Source organism: Hippoglossus hippoglossus, chromosome 11, assembly GCF_009819705.1.
Source record: "Hippoglossus hippoglossus isolate fHipHip1 chromosome 11, fHipHip1.pri, whole genome shotgun sequence".
NCBI classification, from domain to species: domain Eukaryota; kingdom Metazoa; phylum Chordata; class Actinopteri; order Pleuronectiformes; family Pleuronectidae; genus Hippoglossus; species Hippoglossus hippoglossus.
In genome coordinates, this window is record NC_047161.1 from 20,940,540 (window position 1) to 20,951,953 (window position 11,414).

The 11,414-nt window shown below is 38.0% G+C and overlaps 1 pseudogene; it reads right to left on the bottom strand.

The window, feature by feature from the left end:
• Positions 1-894: 894 nt before the first annotated feature.
• On the bottom strand, positions 895-10,256 carry LOC117771115 (annotated as a pseudogene).
• Positions 10,257-11,414: the final 1,158 nt, after the last annotated feature.

Sequence of the window (11,414 nt, forward strand, 5' to 3'; positions counted from 1 at the left end):
CATCATTGACTACACATATACTGTTAATCAGTTATTTTATTGTGTCAATTTGACAGTTAAGGGGAAGCTTATGGGGGGAATTGAATTACAGTGCTGAGCAAACAGTTCAGGCATTTACTGTTGTGAAATCAAGTTCAACATTCCAGATAAAGCATCACAATTGTCTTAAATTCACCTTCAAATGTGGGAAACCTTTATTTATTTGTGAAAATACAAACCATCTAAAACCATCTACACCTCATTGGCCCAGTTCCTGTTTAAAAAGCACTATTCCCAGACTTGTCAAATCTAGACTAGTTTATAACAGATTTGTGAAACATCAATCTGATTTGAGTAAATGCAAAAATTATAACTTTTTTTCATACTTCACCACCTCAGACCAGATCCTGATCAAAAATCAGGAAGTTATTCCAAAGCTGGAGAGGAAATAAGGCTGTCTGAGTCTGTGTCATCTTTTAAGATCCTTCTGAAAGCGACTTCTACCAGAAAGCAATTCTTTTTTTTTTATCTGACCCGTCTGTTTATTTTACTTTTTATATTATCACTTTGTTATCTTGCTTAAAGATATATATATATATATATATATATATTCAGTTTAATATTTCAATTAATGTTATTGACACTAGACATGTTTTAGGTGACATCTACTGATTTTGTGATCATCAAACTGATTGTATTTCATTTTAATCTAACAGCTCAGTATTCTCTTCTCTCACTGCAACCCAAGGCTTCTTTTTGTGCTATTTCCTGAGATCTTCTATCTTTCTTCTCGTACCTTACTACATAGAGTTTTAACTTCAGTGTACAGCAGTGCAAATGCTGAACAGGCCAATGGCAAAGGCTGCCAACGTGCTGTTTTCACTACATTGCAGATGTTCAAGGTGTTACTGTTTTGAAAGCAGAAATGAGTTAAGTTTAAAAGAGCCTGTAGCAGGTTGAAGAAAGATTTTTAAAAAATGATATCTAAAAACAACAGGGTGCAGCTGAAGCACATACATCAGCCTTGTGACTTTCAGACTGAGCTATGACACGTCCCCAAAGAAATAAATGAGTATGACAAAAATACAGCGACATCTGAAAATGAGCAAAATTACCCAAATTAAATCCTGGTAAGTAAAATGTTCTTGTAAGTTAAATTAACAAAGCTACAAATAGTACATGTAGAATATAAAAAAGGTCATCCTAAAGCTGACAGAAAGACTAAGGTACTAAACCGTTTCCGTCCATCACTGGTCTTTATCTGGTTTATAGATAGACAGGGTCCGGGCTGAGGGGTCAGTGGCATTGATCCAGCGAGGCATCCAGTAATGGGAGAGCCACTCAGCCCGACCTGGATAGGACTTTTCAAACACCTGTCTGAAGTAGTAGGCCTCTTTGTTGCATGGAGGCAAGTGAGGGAATGTCTTGTGAGCCTTCTCCATCTGATCGTCGTTCACCTGAGAGAAGACGGATCAGATTAGACACCATGAGTAAAATAAAATGCCATTCTATGAAGCTTTGACAAAATCTGTCTCCTGATAAAAACCCTTTGATCACAAACAACAGCTACTATGTGTACCTTAAAAGGTTCTAAACCCCATTTTAAACATAAATGTAGCAGCAAAGATCTGATTTCTATGTAAACATATAGTGGAGTTGGTCTCCTGACCAGAGAATGAAGTCACACTCCCTGTGTATGAGTTGTTCAATTTAGTTTAGTTAGGATTAACTATAGGATGCTCACATGCACACATAAATACGCACATGCAGCACTCACTCTCACTGAGGTAAGATGGTGGATGGCTGAGACGGCGTCAAATTGACAGGTTTTTAAGGGGAATGATTTTTAAGATATTTTGTTTACAAAGTGCCTGTTGCATATAGCTAACAGGAAAAAGCAGCAGCGACAATTAATTGCAAAAGTAGGAGGAATTTTCCCTTTTAAATACCTGGGTAAAATCTGTATACTTAATTCAGTTTGTGAATCCAGTTATTTCCCTTTAAAAACTCAATTAACAAATAGTTAAAAATATTTAATAGTTATAAAATTCATTAATGTATTTTTAAATGTTGTGCAATTGTTTTTTCAATTCCTCTGTTAATTGCCCAATAAAATATAAAATAATACATCACTTTGGAATTGTGTCTATTTATTTATAGATCAATACATTGATTTGTGAACAAATTGATTTATGCCTATTTTGTTGTACAATTATTCAATAATTAATGTTATCATTTCTTTTGTGACAATTCTGTTGTCATAATAATAATAATAATATATAATATAATAATCATGTTTAGTATCCATATCAATGCATTTGCTTTGCAGTGCATTACTGCAATTTCCTGAATAAGTCATGGAGTAAGTTTATCCATGAGTGGATGTGGACATTGGAGGCAGCTGTTGACTGCACGTGGTGCTATCAAAATGTTATGTTTTCTCTACTCTGTAAAAATCCACAGGTGAAGCTGCTATATGTACAATAAATACAAAGGCAATACATTCTTAACAGTAAACTACTTGTTATCATGGAGGCCATTCATATTTTTCCTACATACATAACTACTGATTTACACTTGAATATTTCTTCTTCTCTCTACATGAAAGGAATGAAATTAAACACCAGTATGAGCTGCTGTATCATCCATCTTGGCCCTACATTAACACATACCATGGATTGTAGGTGTTCCTGCAGGTAGGTGTACCAGGACTTCTTCATTGACATCATACCATCACTGAAGGCTTCCTTACGCCTCCACAGGATCTCCTCAGGGATCAAGTTGAGACCTTTGAAGGACTCCCTCAGAAGGTACTTTTCCACTCCATGCTGCTTACACAGGACAAACAACACAATTATAACAAATAATTATTCATATCAGTGCCTGTTTTGGACATCAGACATCTGCAGTGAGGAAAACAGTGATTTGTCAGTCAACACATTGCTGCAAAGATCAACTGACCCGAGGAATCTTCATCTCCTCAGGCAGGGAGAGGTAGTATGCTGTGAATCTGTGGTCCAGGAAGGGCACTCTGAGCTCCAGACTTTGGGACAAAACACATTTACAAAGTCATTAACTCATTATATGATCTCTTCAAATAAAGAGGTGGGCTGTTGACTGCTGGGCACATGGGTACAGGATATATGCCCTACACCCATGGAGTTATTGGTCAAATTTGACTCCGTAGTCAGAGAAAAACATTGGAAATGTTGCCAAACCACAATGAGAAAGAAACATGACTTAGTAACCTAAATATTTCTGGGTGCTGGAATCAATATACAGGTGGGAAATTCCCTAATTGACTTTTTGATTTCTCTCCCTACAAAAGAGAAAACATTTTCAAGCAGAGAATGAACAACGCATGACTGTGTAATTTTTCTAAGTAGTAATTCTTTGAGGTGATGATGGTAGTGGTGATAAATTAAAATGAGAGTTGCTACCCATGTGCAGCAGTGGTGCGATCAGCACGGAGACCATCAAACAGGTAGAGTTCCTTCAACAGACGAACACTGTCCTCTGCTGCTGCTTTGGATGTTGGAGCCTGGAGGAGGAACATAGATCTGTCAGTAGTTACACTTTATGAAAGTTTAAGATACTGCAACCCTTCACATTCATATGATGGAAACTTACCTGTTGGCGTCTCAGAATTAACAGCCAAATCACCCTTACAAAAAACTCGATAGCTATAAGCTGTGTCACTTTCATCAAATCACTAGACCGAAATGAACAGTCAGAGATATACATGTGTCTGCTTCTCCACCTTCTACATTCAATGCAAAAAAGAAAAATGTTTTTGAAGCCATCTGTAACGACTCTGGACTCAAGACTTTAATTTGAGATAAAGAGTATTTTGTTATTTTGGTACCCCGTGTTTTCCTTGTGATTAGATTTGTGTTCTCCCTAAGTTTTCAGTTACCTGTTTTATTTGAAGATTTGCTCCTCGTGTGTTTCCAACTTTACTTCCTGTCTTTGTCCTGTTTCCTGCCCTGTGTTCGACTGCACCTGTTCCTCATGTGTTTCACCTGTGTCCAATTCCCCCTGCCTTCCCTGTGTATACAAGTCTCTGTGCTTCCCTTTGTCTTTGTCAGTTAGTCGTCGTCACCTCATATCTCACATCACTGCCTTTCCCCACATCATGGTTCCTCAGTCTTTTGCTTTCTTGTGTCTTATCCATGTTTTCCAGTGTCTTTGTTTCCCTAGTGTTTTCTATGTTTTTTTCAGTTTAGCCTTTTCGACTCAGCTCCTAGTTTCCAGTGTTTTTTCTGTTCATGGATTTGGGGATTTGTTTGTCCCTTGCCTTAATTAAACATAAAGTGTATCAACAAGGAGGTAAATTATCACTCATATCATAGGGCATGGTAAGATCTATAAATATTTGTGTTGCCTTGTACTGTGCCAAAGGCCCAATTCTTCGGACTTCACCCACACTTCATGTCTGAAAACGGCTCAAGTGAATCTTTGTACCAAATTTAAGGAATTCCATCAAAGTGTTCTTGAGGTATCTTGGGACATTCTCATGAGCATGGACGGATGGACTACCCAAACACATAATGCCTCTGGGCACTGGCTTTCGCTGGCGCAGAGGCATACAAATCATTGCAACAAAACCTGAGTTTGACTGATTCAGTTACTGAGGACTTGCCTTGTGAAAGTAAATGTATCCCTGAGTCAGCTCATCAGAACCCTCTCCAGAGAAGATCACCACACTGTCTGACTTCTGCTTGATGTATTTTGCAACCAAGTACATCCCTGAAGTGGAACACACAGAAGTAGAAATTTCATTAAAATGAGACGGCACACTTGATGACCTTAATAGAAAGCTAGGTGATATGAGAAATTACTGAGGTACATACAGGATTCTCTGAAAGGTGTCTACATTCTTTGATTGTTTTGAAAGGGCTACACATTACAGCTGTTGCTCACATTAAGTCGTTTCTGTTCCAAACTCCAACAGCAAATAATGAAATGGAGAGATACAACGTTAAAATCTAACATCAAACACTATCTGAAGAAGAGAACAAAACAAAACACATTTGAACCCACTTCACAAAAATGCTGCAGAGAGAAACAATTATTGCGTAGTTCTGTCAGGAGAGACGCTCAGCAGCAAAATCACTTGGAAGAAAACTAGAAACCTGAGGAGACACTTAAAGGCACCACTTTGACACTGAAGTAACACAATGTAAAGATATTAAGTAATGTTACTTTATCATTGCTTGTGGTTATTTTCATTGGAAGTTTCTAACTTTGTATCATCAGATATGATCATTTCATGGCACAGTTAGTGACATTTATGTTGCCCCCACTGACATTTATGTTGCCCCCACCGACATTTTGGCTTGAAAGTAATTCCACTGGAAGCCAGTGGTATTCAAATAGTGAAATCAGGAGGAAAAGGAATGCAGCGATTCAGCATAACAGACACTGTGAGCAGCCGAAATGTGAGGGACTACAGGAAGGAGGATTCAAGTACAGTCTAAATAAAGGGGTTTTCTATGCAATGTAGTGTAACTGCAAATTGGCAGTCAAAATTGAACTACCAATGTAACATCCTAGTTAAATAAAAAACCTTATATACCTTAATACTTATATTCAAGCTCTCAAATAAAATATATAAGAGATAACACCATTTGTAATGCAAGTAAACCTAGGTATATATCCTACATAAACCCCCTACGTACAATGTTATTTAACAGACCTGCATATTATAATTTGTATAAAGTTTATAGTGTTCAGTTTTCTGTTTAATTTAATTTTAATTTTAATTATATTTTTTTTATTCTAATTTCATCGAACTATTATATAAAAATCACAACTGCTGGACATAAAATATATTAGTCTCCAAATTGTCATTGTCAAAAAACACAGCATCATGGTCAAGTTGATCATTTCAGTTGGCCGAATAGCAGTTTGGCAAGCCATTTACACTACATCATGTTTTTGTGGTTTTTCAGTGCCACAAAAGTCATATTATATCATAGTGATATTTCATTTTGCACTAACCAACAGAGGCACGTATTGTAGTGATGTCATATGTCTCCAAGTGGTAGATCACTTCCTCGACTGCTTGGATGCCTTCTTCCGCAGTGAAGTTTACCTCATGGTGTTCACTGCCAATATGAGCTGCAACCTGATAAGCACAAAACACAATCTAATTTCCAGTTTCTTCTTTCCAAGAGAACCAACCACACACACACTCCTTATCAGACACTGTTCTATGTACCTTGCGAGCAGCTACGACATCTGGACTGTCCTCTGAGCCAATTGAAAACGTCTGGATGGGATACTGCAGCTTCTCCTCTTTGGCCAGTTTCATCAGTGTAGCAGCGACTAAACTGGAGTCCAGACCACCTGAAGAATAGACAATAAGGAGGATCATCGACCGAAACAGCCATTCCAAAATGTTTTATCATTAACACTTTCCAAGAAATATCTAAATTCAGGTGATGTCAATGTCAACAAAATACTGAACAGTGTTACACAATAAAAAAAACATCAGTCCATCAGATTCTTCCATCTTATAAGTAACTTTGCTGTAAGTCTTTTTAACAATGAAATGGAAATGCTACAATCAGAAGAGTTGCTTGTGAAGTCAATGTTGGGTGACCTCTTATATATATATTTCAATTTATGTTAACTTTGTGCGTGTGTAAACGTTAACACGGCTCCGTGCTGAGGATAACAACGGACAAAAACACGGTGTAAATTATGCCGCTTTGAGTCAAATTTGAATGTCCTGCTTACAGACACTTGGATGACACCACAGCAGCAATATCGAGGCATTTTCTTTTTTTTTACGTTTGAAGAAGTGGTCACCACCCCTCCATCGGCATAGTGATGAGCACATAATTAGGGAATTTTCATGTTTGGGTGAACTATCCCTTTAATATTTCCAATAAAGCACCAAGTTAGAGCTTTCCTTTCACAGTTTCCACCTTAACTTCTGTGACAAATTCTTTCATATCCAAGAAAAAAATGGTATTGTACAATAAAATATCCTAACCTGAATTGATATTGAATCAAATCAAATTGGAAAGCCAATCGAATGGAGACATTGTGAATTGGAGTCAGATTGATTTGGGAGCACTTGTAGACTAATCATATATGACAGTGGGAAGCCTATTAGTATTCTTATTAGTATTATTCTTCTTATTAAAGCTTGTTTTTTGTTTAAAATTATTGTATTGTTGTGTTAAACAGGTATCATTGCTGGTAGTTGTTTTATTTTACTAGATAAATAGCTAGCAGCACAGTTAAAGTACCTGGTTAGATAGTGCTGTACTACACACAGTCATATGCAGTTAATTGACGTTTAATGTACTACTATGTAAATTCTCAAACATTTCCACTGTACATACAAGTGCACTTGCAATTATTCAAAATTGTAATAGTGAAGTAAGCCTATCAGAGGTGTGAGCAGAACTACACTACTCAATTCTGAGTTTGAACAATTTCACAAATGGGCATTTTCATATTTCATGTGTGAACTATTTGTGAACTCTACATTAGGCTCTGTTCTTATAGTCATAGTCATCTCTCTAGTTGAAATAATAATAATAATAATAATTATAATAATAATAATAATTATTATTATTATTATTATTATTATTATTATTATTACTAATATATATATCATTATCACCCTGCGCAACTCCGGAAAAGGACAGAGTACTGTCCCTCTGCAGGATTTTGGTTACACAACCCATGCTGTTCATTGAACTGAGGTCAACTATATCTAGCTGTACTCTACCTCCCAGCCCAGATCAAGCAACCAGAGGGGTGACATTCTATGTCCCTAGAGCCAGTCTGTGAAGCCAGGGGTCAGCACATCCAGGCTCCCACCTCTGTCTACTACCAAGCGTACACAGCAACATTCCCCTATGCTCTTCCCATGGGTGGTGGATCCACATGGTGGCGGATCCATGTTGTTTTTTTGGACTGGGCTGGACCTGGCCACATGGGTCGACCAGACCGCCCGCCTGTGAGCTTCCCTCCCAGGTCTGACTCCAGGAGTACACCCCGGTTTTAGTTTGATTCACTTACTATATATGAGATTTACAGAAGGTTTTTAATGAGGGCTTAAGTTAAATTATAATATATTAATTTCATGGGACAAATAGCCACTAGAGCATTTCCATACAGACTTGGGATGGCAGAATTTTGTATTACCTGACAGAAGACAACCAATTCTCCTTTGAGCCATTAGACGTTTCCTAACAGCACTCTCAAACAGGGTTCTGATGTTGCTTTTCACTGCTTCCTCGTCAAAGCCTGTGGAGACATCAGTTTTAAAATATGCCATACAAAATGCTTCTCAAATGATTAAAATTAACAGTAGTTAAGAATGAACTATCACATACTTGTAGGTAGTCTCTCCAAGGAGTCATACATGGCATGTGCAGGCTCCTGTGTGCAGCAGTGAAACCGTTCCATCTGAATAGAGTGAACTTTGCCATTCTGCTTTAAATCAAAGGTCTCAACGTGCCCAGGAAGAAAAGGAACAATGTTGGCAGGGGTCGCCATTGCATGGGTAATGTCTGTAAGGCCTGTGATCAGAATAACAACAAGTTAAGCAATGCTTTTTCACACAGTATAAAAGACCCCAATAAAACAGGGGTAATAAATCACTACCTTTAGCCTCTGAGCAGACTGCAAGGAATCCATCATCTGTGAGGAGTTTGAACAGAGGACGCACACCATACGTATCCCGTCCCAAAAAGACTTCCTGTTGGCAGTGTCCAGCAGAACGAAAGCAAACACGCCATCCAGCAGAGAAGCCATCTTCTGGATGCCAAAGCGGTCATACAGGTGGAGCAAAATCTCACCGTCCACATTAGTCTGATGATCAAACTCGAACTGCTTCCTCAGCTGAAAGAACTAGCAGACAAGGGTTTAATTTAAGTTCTCATGTTCTTTATGCAAACATTCATCTCTCTCTAACGTAACACTGGATAAGACAAAACCCAGATATGGGCATGGTCCCCTCATATTTCCTGCAGATTGTGTTATCAAAGCAAAATCTGTTTTTTTTCAATCATACAATAAAAAACATCTAGACGGACACATGCACTCAAGTAGAGTGTTTGGTGGTAATTTCTGTGAATCAAGCACAAAGTCAGACATTTGTCTTTGTGTAAGTCAGTCGTTAAAGACTCAAAATGCTGCAGCAGTGTCCTGACAAGAACCAGGAAAAGAGACCACATTTCTCCTGTATTAGCTTCAAACTGGCTTCGATGGGTTGGCGACCACTGGTGTAAAGCATGGATTCTATCTTCAATGGTTGGCACACATAGTCACATCATAAGCACAGACAGTGGCAGTAATTGTTGGGCTCATTGTAATTAGTGTCAACATCTGCTTAGTTATTTTGATTTATAAAAACTGTGCATGGGGGACAGTACATACTCAAAGGAAACACAAAAGAAAGCAGTGAGTGAGTGAATAAAAATAAAGATTATCTCATGGTGTGTGTCAGTAAGTTTGGAAGTTTAGTACACATTTTACCATTACTGTGTTGTTGTTACTATGACTTGTTCATACTGTTTAACCTTTATATGTTCTTGTGTGTTTACAATATATCAGAAAAAAATCATTTGGTCATCATCATCTGCTCTTTGTCACCTTTTCCCACAAATGTAGAGAGGTTGATATCAGTGGGTTTCAAAGTTTTTGTTTTAGAACTTTGATGTGAACCTCGGAGCTCTGTAATACAACATCCCTGTGTTTTCTCGAGGGCAGAGTTTGAAACAGAGCCTGACACTTCCGCCAAGAATGTTAGATTATTGGATAAGATGGTGAACATCCCTTGTACGTTTGAAGAGCTTCAGCACAATTTAAGTTAACAACTACCAGTAGATGTTAGCAGGTGTTAGTGGCCACCAGCGGATGTTGGGAACATAACTTCAGTTGTGCACATTAGCGTCATCAAGTGTTTTGGCCTTGTAATCAATGATACAGGCCGAACTTGAGGGTACACTGAGGCTGAAGGTAAATTCCTCCAGGGAGGAAGCTTGCATATCCTTACCGTGTGATGGTTGTAAATTTCTCCGTTGTAGCAGAGCCACAAGAAAGGAAACTTCTTGATTCGTAAAGGTTGCATGCCATACAGCTGGTCCACAATGGCCAGCCAGTGGAAGCCAAAGCAGCAGTTGGTGAAGCCATTGACATTCTCAAAGCGGAAGGCATCAGGGCCCCTGTGAGCAATCTTCATGGCACTAGTGCACTGAACTGACAGGCACTCATCACTGCCAAACAAGGCCCAGATTCCACACATTTCACAGCTGAAAAAAAAGATGGATACAGTATTTATTCATATAAAGTTTAATAATAATAATGTGACATCTAAATAACTGTGGCATACAAACTTAATGGATAACCTACTGGTCTGTATCATTTCTAAACGGTTTGAAAGTCTTACATCAGCAAATCTGAAACATACCCCCAGCCCCCCTACTTTCCACGGGACTGCCTGGGTACAACATGAGGTAACCAGCCACCAAACCGGTTCTGAGTTCCAGGCAAGAAGGTCCTCAGCACAGCGGCATTCATTTGAGTAGGCTGAGTCTAATCATTCGATTCTGATATTAAAGACTGTGTTGATGTCATTAACAGAATTATAATCTCTAATGTACCCTCATAGATTAATTCAATCACTCATTCACTCATAGATTAGTTGCTTTTAATTAATATCATTGCAGAATCCCACTTGAATATATTATCTGTCACCATCAACCACATTACCATCTCTCCATTTAATTGCTAAATCTATGTGGTTCAATCGTTGCATGTTCCCTGAGTTATTAAATATATAAATATTCCCTTACTAGTAGATATTCATCAATAAATCTCAAGTTTTTATATCTGTGTGTGGCCATTGTGTTTCTTTGAAGTAAATGGTCTGTATTTATAAATCTCTTTTCTAGTCTTGAGGACCACTCAAAGCACTTCACACAGTTTTGTTCTATTCACCCATTCACACACACACACACATTCTTACAGTGCATCTATGTTCAGAACTTTCACTGGAAATGTGATGACAGGATTTAAAGTCAAGTCACAGAACAGTTCCAGGTGATTAGGTAATAACCAAGTCTGTGTTGTCTTGTAAGTTTCTCAACTCAATTGAAGTTTTTTACTAAATTAATTTAACTCATAACTACAAACATTTGTTGAGATGGATTGTATATGTCTTTTGACCTACCTGGTGTCTGCACACTTTTCTGCAAGGCGAAAGATTAAAAGAAACAAATTCGATTTCAATTCCATTTCATCTTGAAATTCTTGAGGAAAAAGTATTTTGTTGATCAGCAGGTAAGCAAAAATGCCAAGGAGTCTCTTTGGAGTGACAGCAGTTGGCAGTTGTCACAGTTAGTATACTCGGTCGGTGAGATATGTATCTGCATATATAGGTCACCACACCCATAACAAAAAGCCCT